This window comes from Bos javanicus, chromosome 23 (genome assembly GCF_032452875.1).
Source record: "Bos javanicus breed banteng chromosome 23, ARS-OSU_banteng_1.0, whole genome shotgun sequence".
In the NCBI taxonomy this organism is placed as follows: Eukaryota; Metazoa; Chordata; class Mammalia; order Artiodactyla; family Bovidae; genus Bos; species Bos javanicus.
The window spans coordinates 38,808,102-38,819,158 of NC_083890.1; the positions used below are offsets into that span (position 1 = coordinate 38,808,102).

Below are 11,057 nucleotides of genomic sequence, written 5' to 3' on the forward strand. Positions count from 1 at the left end.
TCAAGAATCAAAATGAGACCTTCTCTTTCAGGTCTAATCGAGTCTTTTTGGAGCTCTTAATTCTGAAAAAAACTGATTTGAATTATCTTCCTAAGGTCAGTCATCGACCACCTGCTTCTCACAAAGAGGGACATGTACTCCATGGGACAGCCAAGGTGATTCATCTGGGCACCCACTAAGCACAAACTCACAGAGAATCATGCTCAATTCACATTAGAACAGGGTTTTTATTTCCTCTAGGGGATGGGAACTTGGCTAGTTACTGTATTCTGTTCCATGTTTTTCTTTATCAGATGCTATCTTCTTGCTTTTCAGAGTTCTTTAGAATCTTGAGATTAAAAGAAAGAAAATCAGAAGTAAAATATTTTAATAAACAATTTTATCTACTACTGCCTTTTATGACAGCAGGTTGTGGTACGTTAAAGACAGGCACAAGTTTTTAGACTCCCCTCTCATTAAGAGGTGGAATATATAATTTCTCCTTTGTATTTGAGTGGACTCTGTGACTGCTTGAGCAATAGAATATAATCAAAATGATATTCTATAAGTTTCAGCATCCAAGCCTTAAGACAATGCTAGTTTCCTGTGGCAGGCAGAATTCTGAGATGCCCTCCAAAATTCTCACCCTTAGAGTCCATGCCCAATAGTACACTCTCCTCTTGATTATGGGTAGGACCTGTGACAATAAAGGATCTCACCATATGTGGAAAAGATGAATTGATTTGCAGGTATAATTAAGGTTCCTAACAAGTTGGCTTTGAGTTAAAGGGAGGTTATCCTGGTTAGGTCAGCCTTAATCAGGTGGGCTCATTAAAAGAGGCTGTGTCTTCCAACAAATGGTGCTGGGACAACTGAATACCCACATGAAAGAATTAAGGTGGATCTCTCTTCATACTATACATAAAAATGAACTCAAAATGGATAACAGAGCAAGTGTAAAACCCATAGAAAACATAGGAGTAAATCTTCATGAATTTGGATTAGGCACTACTTTCTTAGATACAACTTCAAAAGTACAAGTGGCAAAAGACATAACAGACAAATTGTACTTCATCAAAATAAAAACTTTATGGTTCAAAGGACCTAATCAAGAAAGTGAAAAATCAACTCACAGAAGGGGAAATATATTCACAAATTGTATATCTGATAAAGGACTTGTGTCCATGATAGATAAAGAACATTTACAATTCAATAATAAAAATATGAATTATGTAACTTAAAAAGGGGCAAAGAGTTTGAATAGACACTTTCCCAATAAAGATATGCATGAGAGGACACTGAATACCATTAGTCATTAGGTAAATGAGACACAAAAGTACAGTGAGATACTACCCACCCATGAGGATGGATATGATAAAAAAAGACAGATAATAACAAGTGTCGATGAGGATGAGGAGTTGTAGGAACCCTTGTACATTGCTACTGGGGATGTAAAATGATAGAGACTTTGGAAAATGTTTACCAGTTCCTCAAACTGTTCAACTTAGAGTTCCCATAGAATCCAGCAGTTCCACTTCTAGACATAAAACCATGAGAAATGCAAACATATATCCACACATAATCTTCTACATGAGTGTTGACAAATGCATTATTTACCAGAGCTCAAAAGTAGAGGCAAACCAGGAGTTCCCTGGTGGTCTGGTGAATAGGATTTGGTGCTTACACTACCTCTGGGGCCTGGGTTCAGTACCTAGTCAGGGAACTGAGGCCCTGCAAGCTGCATGCCTTAGCCAAAAGAAAAGAAAAGAAAAGTAGAATCAAACCAAATGTACATCAACTGATGAATAGATGAATAAAATGTGATATATCCTTAAAAGGCATATTATTCAGCAGTAGAAAGGAATGAAATACTAATATAGGATACAACATGGGTCAACCTTGAAAGCATTGTGCTAAGTTAAAGAAACCAGTCACGAAAAATACATATTGGGTGATTCCATTAATATGGCCAGAACAGGAACTAGTGGTTGCATAGGGCTGGAGATGAGGCTGGAATGGAGAATTACTTCTATTGGGCAGAGTTTCTTTGGGGATGACAAAAATGTTCTAAATTCAGACTGTAGTGATAGTTGAACAGCTCTGTGAAAATATTAAAAAAACACATTGTATTATAAACCTTAAATGAGTGAAATGTATGGGATGTGAATTATACTTCAATAAAGCTGTTCTTAAAAGGAAAGGTTGATATCTTTCCCGAACTCAAATACGCTCTCTGTTGGCCTTGAAGAAGCGAATTCCTTACAGCTGCAAGGAAATGAATTTTACCAACCACCATCGAGCTGAGAAAAGGAACTTGACCCCAGATGAGACTATAGTCATAGCTGACACCTTGACTGAAACCTTCAGAGATCCTGAGCAGAGAAGTAAGATGTGTCCAGACTTCTGACCTATAGAAACTGTGAAAAGATAAATTAGTGTTTTTTATAGGATCAAGGCTATGACAATTTGTGATGCAGCGATAGATAACTAAGGTATTTCTAATTTTGATCTTTTGGAACATTTGCTTTTGGAACCCAGCTGCTATGATGTAAGAAGACCAAGTAACCTGGTGAGCCCTACACATGCTCCCAGTCAAGAACCAGAATCCATTCCCAGTCATGAGAGCGAGCCATTCTGAGCATTCAGCCCAAATGAGTCTGAGGAAACTGCCTAAGAAACACCACTTAAGAACCATTTGGTTGTGTCCAGTCAGTTCATAGAATGTGATAGAGAATGATACGTTTAAGTTGGAATGGTTGTTACACAGATATTGACAACTTTTTAAAAAATGCCTATTTTATTATTCATTCAAATGAACCTTTTAGCTATTCTGTCAGTCTTAAAAGGGTGATTCTGTTTTCATATTCCTCTAGTTTTCTCTTGGACTCCTTCTGACTGTATTAAAGATGGACAGGTGAGTTTGTCTTAGGAGGAGCTGAAAGACATCGATAGATATATCTTCAATTCAAAATGAAACACTTATTTTAGTGAAGCGGAGATGTGATTTCTGCTATATTTGAAAGGACACAACAAGGCTGGCTCAGTGGTAAAGAATACGCTTGCCAATGCAGGAGATGCAGGTTTGATCCCTGTGTTGGGAAGATCCCCTGGAGAAGGAAATAGCAACCCACTGCAGTATTCTTGCCTGGGAAATCCCATGGACAGAGGAGCCTGGTGGGCTACAGTCCATGGGGTCGCAAAGAGTCGGACATGACCAAGTGACTAAACAACAACAATGAAGGTTACAGGGAATAAATTAATTGAATAATGCATTCTCATTATATATATGGGAGAAGGCAATGGCACCCCATTCCAGCACTCTTGCCTGGAAAATCCCATGGATGGAGGAGCCTGGTAGGCCGCAGTCCATGGGGTCACGAAGAGTTGGACACGACTGAGCGACTTCACTTTCCCTTTTCACTTTCATGCATTGGAGAAGGAAATGGCAACCCACTCCAGTGTTCTTGCCTGGAGAATCCTAGGGACAGGGGAGCCTCATGGGCTGCCGTCTATGGGGTCGCACAGAGTCGGACACGACTGAAGCGACTTAGCAGCAGCATATATATACATATATATGTATTTGTGTTTAGGTCAGGAAGAGAAACAAAAGATAATAAAAACAAAAGCAATGTGAACACATCAAATGCAAATCAAGAAAGGAAAATAATTACCACAAAACCCACTCATGACTATAGTGTTATAAATATGGAGAAATGGCAATAACAAATGAATTCCTCATGTTTTTATACTTCTGGTTGATTAGTGTTTCCATACTAAATAAAAAGTACTGTGTAGTAACATTTTAGTCTCTGTGCCCATATGTATTATTCATTGTGGCTGAAGCCAATTTGCTCGCAAGTATGATAATTACCTAATTTTGTGTAGGGAAAGCTCTCCTCATTACTGGAATAAAGTTTCTAATTCCAGTAAAAAGAATATTCAAATATTCTTGGGCAGAACGTCAATGCATGGGCTTCAAATCTGGTTTGTTTTGTTAAAATTAGAATCAACAGTTTGAGAGCTATAGCTTCATAAGGAAGTAATCGCATTAGTCACCCTCTTGGCACTACACGGGTATTAATCTTTTCCTTTCATCAATCTTTCTTGACTCTTACACAATTTTATAAATTCCCCCACAAAGACAAATTAATAGTGTTTCTTTCTTCAAAATTCATGAATGTGAGTTTATAATCAATGATCCTGGAAGAATAAAAGAAGCAACTTTAGAATTTCTAGATTATTTGATGGGCAGCTGCATTCCATGGGATATGTGGAAAAGTAGTCTCCTACCTGTTACATCCTTATTACAGATTGATGGTGATTGATAATATTAAATGCAAATCTAACTAGAAAAATTCTCTAGCTGAGGGAAGGTGCTTGGTCAGCACCTCTAAGCCATATTCATGTTTGCTATTGTCATTCAGTTGCTAAGCTGTGTCCAACTCTGCGACCCCATGGACCATAGCCCACCAGGCTCCTCTGTCCTTGGGGTTTCCTAGGCAAGAATACTGGAGTGGGTTGCCATGCCCTCCTCCAAGGGATCTTCCCGACCCAGGATCGAACCAGAGTTTCCTGCATTGCAGGCAGATTCTTTACCACTGAGCCACCAGGGAAGCCCAGTTCAATGCATTGTTAGGTATCAAAATTCAGATATACTGTGTTATTTCCTATAAAATTTTTAAGACCAATCGTGTTTGTCTTGTGGCCAGCCTTGCCACAATTGTTGTTAAATTTTATTTATGTTTTACAGTGGAAATTGGAGTAGGAAAGGCCACATTGAAGGCCGCATTCTATGTGAAGTTTTTGTTGTTCAATCATTAAGTCGTGTTCAACTCTTTGTGACCCCATGGCCTGTAGCATGTCGAGCCTCCCTGTCCTTCATTATTCCAGAGTTTGCTCAAACTCGTGTCCATTGAATCAGTGATGCCATCCAACCATCTCATCCTCTGTCATCTCCTTCTCCTCCTGCCTTCAGTCTTTCCCAGCATCAGGGTCTTTTCCAATGATTAAGCTCTTAGCATCAGTTGGTGAAAGTATTGGCGCTTCGGCTTCAGCATCAGTCCTTCCAACGAATATTCAGGGTTGATTTCCTTTAGGATGGACTGGTTTGATCTCCTTGCTTTCCAAGGGACTCTTAAGAGTCTTCTCCAGCACCACAGTTTGAAAGCATAAGCTCACCACATTAACAGCATTATGTGAAGAGCCTAGGATTTGGAGGTGGACGCATCTGAGTTTCAATCCCAGTTGCATCCTTCTTGAACTCCATGATCTCAGGCAAGTTAATTAACATCTATAACCTTTATTTAGTTTTGAAATGAGAATAATATCACCTGCCTCCCAGGATTCTCTTAAAGGATTAAATCAGATAACCCTAGGAAAAATGGTTAGCACAGTGTCTGACATATTATTATTATTATCAAATAGTAATTATTATATTTATCATTTATAACAGTCACCAAAAAATGGTTTAAGTAGATGAAAGTTTATTTGCATTGGTTTGAGTCTTCTTTCATTGCACTGTTCCTCTTCCAGCTGGAATTTCCCCATCCTGTCTAGGTTTATTCCTTTTTACTTCCACTTTCCCTGATGATATTACGTAGCCCAAAAAAAATCTTTATGAAAAGTTCTGGTCCTGTTTACTAATTCCTACTTATCATAATGTTAAATCTATGAGCTCTTTTCTCAGTTGGATTTAACATCTTTCTCCAGGCTTCCCTGGTGGCTCAGTGGTAAAGAATCTGTCTGCCAATGCAGGAAGACACAGGAGAGGCAGGTTTGATGTCTAGATCAGGAAGATCCCCTGGAGAAGGAAACGGCAACCTACTCTAGTATTCTTGCTTGGAAAATCCTGTGGACAGAGGAGCCTGGTGGGCTACAGTCCATGGGGTTGCAAAGAGCTGGATGTGACCGAGCAACAGAACAGCAACAACCACCGCTTGTAAGAGGATCATATCTGTCTCAAACTGAAGGATTCACATTTAAGTCCTGACAGGACCAGTAGTGGGGAGAGGTTATCTCTGGCAGAGACCCATATCTATGAATGCTGACAGGACTGATCCTGATCGAGCCTGACAGGCTTGTCTCCCACCCTAATATGAAGGTGGCTTGGTAGTGCCTCAAGGTTCCCATGTGATTATTGGGCCCTAGATCCCCAGTGAAAGATGCTTGGTCTCTACGTCATTTATTCATACAAATAGAAAAAAAAATTTATGTGTATCAACTGAATGCAGTGCTCTTTTCATAGGTCAGGTTCAGATTGGGAATAATGGAGTTCTGAAGAAAGCGTACAATCTGATGTAAATGCAAGGCATTCATCATGTTAGATATAGGATACCAGAGAGGCTAAATGTAAATGATAACAAAAGTGAGTTAAAATTGCAAAAACACAACCATGACCCTTTGTTGTCTACATACACAGGTTCAGTCCAAAGATCTTCATAAGATGGTCGTATTTTGAGCAGATTATACTATTTTCAGTTTTTGAATACTATTTGATTTTCAACATTATATCAAAAATGAACCTCTTTAATCACTTGATACTGCTGATGGAAATAGAGACATTACATATATAGAGAGACACACACACATATGTATATATAGAGAGGAGCCAGGCTCCTCTGTCCATGGAATTCTCCAGGCCAGAATACAGGAGTGGGTAGCCTTTCCCTTCTCCAGGGGACCTTCCCAACCCAGGGATTGAACCCAGGTCTCCTGCACTGCAGGCAGATTCTTTACCAACTGAGCTATCAGGGAAGCCCTCTGAATGTGTACACCTATCTATTACTACCTGTATTCAGAGGATTGTGATACACTGTAAATATAGAAAAAGCAAATTATTTCCAGAAAGAAAAGTAGAATAAAATTTGCCCCCTACCCCTACCTCAGTGCTCAATTATGTTAACATGGTTTGAAGTCTGTGCCAAACCATTTTTCATTTAACTGTAGTCCTGAAACTGTACCAGTTGTTACTTGCTCCTGCTTAGATAAAACACTGTGGCCAGCACTCTGCCTCATGCTGACTTCATCAGGGAAGCATGTGTAGGTGGATTTCTTAGAAACTTATAGTTCAAGGTCAGAAAAGTAAAATTGTCCAAATAATTCTCAGATATAAAAAAAACTCTTAACTTCGTTCCCTCTGTCTCGTCTCTTAGCCTTTTGCCCTGTTCCATTGTGGACCTAAGTTTTAATAGTAACAATGTTTTGATCACTAATTTTGCATAGTATATTCAAATCTTCCAGAATTTTGGGAAAAAACATCCTTCCACTTCAATTCAAACTCAGAATTTCCATTCTCAGTATTTCAGATGAGGGCTCACTTTGAAACATATATTGAATGGCCACTGTATGCTACATTTTTATTGGACGGGGGACAATAAAAGTGAATTTAGCATGATTATTCCTTTAAGGAATTCACAGGGCAGCAGGCAAAATGGCCATAAAAGTAATATGAAAATTCTTTGAGAGATTGCTGGACAAGTTGCAGTGTACACATAACCAAGAAGAACTCATGGGGATCAGAGAAAACTTCACAGAAGAGATGGCATTGAGGTGTCCTGCCCTGAGAGGAGTTGGAAAGGCATTCCAAGCGAAGAGAAAGGCATGAGCAAATCTATGGGAAATGGGCGAATGAACATTGTGGTTAAGCATGGAAGCAAGTCCACTTGGCTAAAGCATAAGGTTTATCATGAAGAAATTTGTACCAGCACAAACAAATTTGTGTACTTAGGATCCTAAAAGTGAGCCACTGAAGCCTCTTTCTCATACTGGACCCTAGCTCTTCCACTATGACAACACCAGTTCTCTTTAACACCTGAGGTCACATGAATGTGTTTTTTTTTTATTTTTTTCCTGTTTTGTGTTATTTTTGCCACACAACGTGGCATGAGGGATCTTAGTTCCCCAATCAGGGATCAAACCCTGCATCAGAATTAAATGAATGGTTTTGGATGCAGTGATTTACCCTTGGGTGGCAGGGTTACTTTTCTGGAAGTACATACTTCCCTGGTGGCTCAGACGGTAAAGAATCTGCCTGCAATGCAGGAGACCTGGGTTTGATCCCTGGGTTGGGAAGATCCCCTGGAGAAGGGAATGGTTACCTACTCCAATATTCTTGCCTGGAGAATTCCATGGATAGAGGAGCTTTGCAGGCTACAGCCCACGGGATCACAAAGAGTTGGATGCAACTAATCCTTTCATTTTCACACATGGCCACAGATGATGCTGTCTTGCTCCTTGGTTCACTTCATCATGTTTGTGAAAGAGAAAGGTCATTACCTAAATAGCTCTGTCCAGTGTCAAGTTCTGTTTGCCTATTGAGAGCCACATAAACTTCTATCAGAATCCAGATTTATTTGTAGTTTCAAATACATGTATTGCTATGTAGGTTTGCAGTTCAGTTTTGGTCAACAGTTTTCCCTAACTTGCCTACTCATGTAAAAGTGTCATCCTTTTGAAAGATCGCATTTTATTTGAAACAGAATGTACTTTAAATTAGTTCTTATTTTTTAAAGTTGCCAATTTTAAAACTTTTTCAAGCATAATTGTATTGCGCTCCTATATAACCTATGTGTTCTTTGTCTTTACCAGGTTTTCATTCTTTTTCCATTCCAATAAGCTAAAAAAATATATACTGGCTGAATTATTTTCCTAACAAAGTACATAGGCCTCAAAATAAATAAATAGTCATCCCTGCGTTTCTATACCCGTACCATGACCAGGTAGCAATATGAAAGAGCAACCACAAAATTTTGGTAAATGGCTCTACTTGAACTTCAACAGGAAGTTGATAATAAAAGCAAATTTGCATCCTTTTTCAATCAAGGAAGGTGTTTCTGGGAGGAAAGTGGAACCCACTTATTTCAGCTACAAGTATTTAGAAAGTATTTATTGAAAATAACTAGCCATGAGATGACTTCTTGGGGGTGTTATCCTGTTCTTCTTTCTTCTCACCTTTGCTTTCAAAGAAAACGCAATCTTTTGGAAGAATCTTTTTGTTATTGTTCAACTCTTGGTGCCGGTGATCGCCGAAGATGGGTTACCTGCTGCTCTTAAAGAGGTAATGTGACATCATAACCGAAAGAAGCAGCTTGTCACTGAATTCTATCCACTCCTGCCCCACGTGGGTAATGACTGAGCTAGATAAACTGCGTCTTATGCGGGTGAGGGGGAGAAATTGAGAGGAACTGGGTGTGAGGCTGTACAGGTAGACTTGTTCTTTGTTGTTGCTGCTGCGTGTTCGCTCAGTCATGTCTGACTTGCGACCACATGGACTGTAGCCTACGAGTTCCTCTTCGCAGGGAATTCTCCAGGCAAGAATACTGGAGTGGGTTGCCATTTCCTTCTCCAGGGGATCTTTAACAATGCATTTAAACAGGCTGGCAGTGGGGTGGGGCCTTCGTACCTCGGATATGGAGGAAAATTCTCAGTGGTTTTCAAAATAGAATTAGGACACTTACAACAAAATAATGAATTTTCCAACTCTTATCAGTGATCTCTGGGACCCTGATCTTTTCAGAACCATCCATCTTTTCTCATTTTTGCCACAAGGACTTACTGAAAGGCTGTCTTGAGACAGCAGACAGGATTTGACCCCAAACAGTTTTTCTTCTCCCCCCATAAAAAGGTTTCACTACTACCATTCTCTGCATGGCATGTAGTACTGGGAGACAATACGTAAGAGACAGGATGAAACTATTCTGTTGAATCAAGAATGAACTAAATGCCAGAGACTCGGTGTTCTAGATCAGCAATTTCCAGGATTGATACATCTTAATCAAGTAATGAGGTGACTTTTTCGGTGGTGTTTCCCACACCGGAGAGAGGAACAGATTTGCTGCTTTGCTCCGATGGCTGCTAGCAGCAGTGTTGGTTGTTAACAGAGACATTTACACGGAACCACCAGTTGGCAGGGGCTAACACTATGTTACTTGCTATTCCCACATGCTGAGGATTGTGGGAAGGCTGCCAAGCTCTCTGTCTCATGTAGCTCTTCAGTATAATAACAGCAACAGCCACAAAAAAAGCCTGGGGAAAAAAATAAAGAGGAAAAAGAAGAGGAAAGGAAACAATGGAAGTAAGTCCCTGGTTTCCTATTAAACACGAGTGGAATGAGAACATTTTAGTGGCACTTTCCTTTCCCTCTCTTCTTTCTCTGTCTCTCCTTTGCTTTCTCTCTTTCTCCCTCCCTTTAAAAGGCATTTAAAATTGAGGTGGATGCTTCTCAAACTTTAAAGTTTTTTTTCAAATCACCTCAGGGTCCTATTAAAATGCAGATCCTGATTCTGCCAGTTGGAGGTGAAAGCTAAGGGTCTTCATTTCTAACAGCACCTGGAGATGCAGAGGCTGTTGGACCTGGTTCTGGTCTGTTATTTGACCATCAGGGCTGAAGGGATGGTAAAAGAAATAACACAGGACCAATTCTGGTAATGATGGCTGTGGTCGTTTGAGAAGCAAGGGCTCTGAAATGACAGTGACATCTTTATGCCCCAGTTCCCCTAGGTACCTGAGATGGGACCATTTCTACATTATAATCCCAATCAGAAAAATTGCCTGATTAGAAGAAATATTAGGAGTCATAAGAGTCTTACCCTAGCTCCAGCTCTGTTGCTAATTGTGTGACAATAGACAAGTCCTGTATCCTCCCTGGGTCTCAATTTGCTCATCCATACCTAAGAGGGTTACACATTCTATGCTTGACAGTTCAGTCCTAACTTGATGAGACGTTATAGCCTATCTATAGTAAGTCCCCTATGTACGAACCTTCAAGTTGTGAACTTTTGAAGATGAGAACATGCATTCCTATTTTTTGGCAGGGCTGGAAGTCTTGGTTTCTAAAGAAAAGATGCGTGTCTATGAAGCTAACTCTAGATGTGGGAATAGAAAAAATGATTCTGGCAGTGATTGGCTGAAAATGCCAAGAAAAAACTGGAAATAGAACTGCCTTATGATCCAGCAATCCCACTGCTGGGCATACACACTGAGGAAACCAGAAGGGAAAGAGACACGTGTACCCCAATGTTCATCGCTGCACTGTTTATAATAGCCAGGACATGGAAGCAACCTAGATGTCCATCAGCAGA

The 11,057-nt window shown here is 39.9% G+C and overlaps 1 long non-coding RNA gene across 1 annotated transcript; it reads right to left on the reverse strand.

Annotated features, from left to right (window-relative positions):
- Window positions 1-211: 211 nt before the first annotated feature.
- Window positions 212-9,063, reverse strand: LOC133236636 (uncharacterized). Its single transcript, XR_009732955.1, has 3 exons — window positions 8,929-9,063; window positions 2,270-2,396; window positions 212-328 (listed from the first exon to the last, which is right to left on the reverse strand). It is a non-coding gene; the product is annotated as an uncharacterized LOC133236636 (long non-coding RNA).
- Window positions 9,064-11,057: the final 1,994 nt, after the last annotated feature.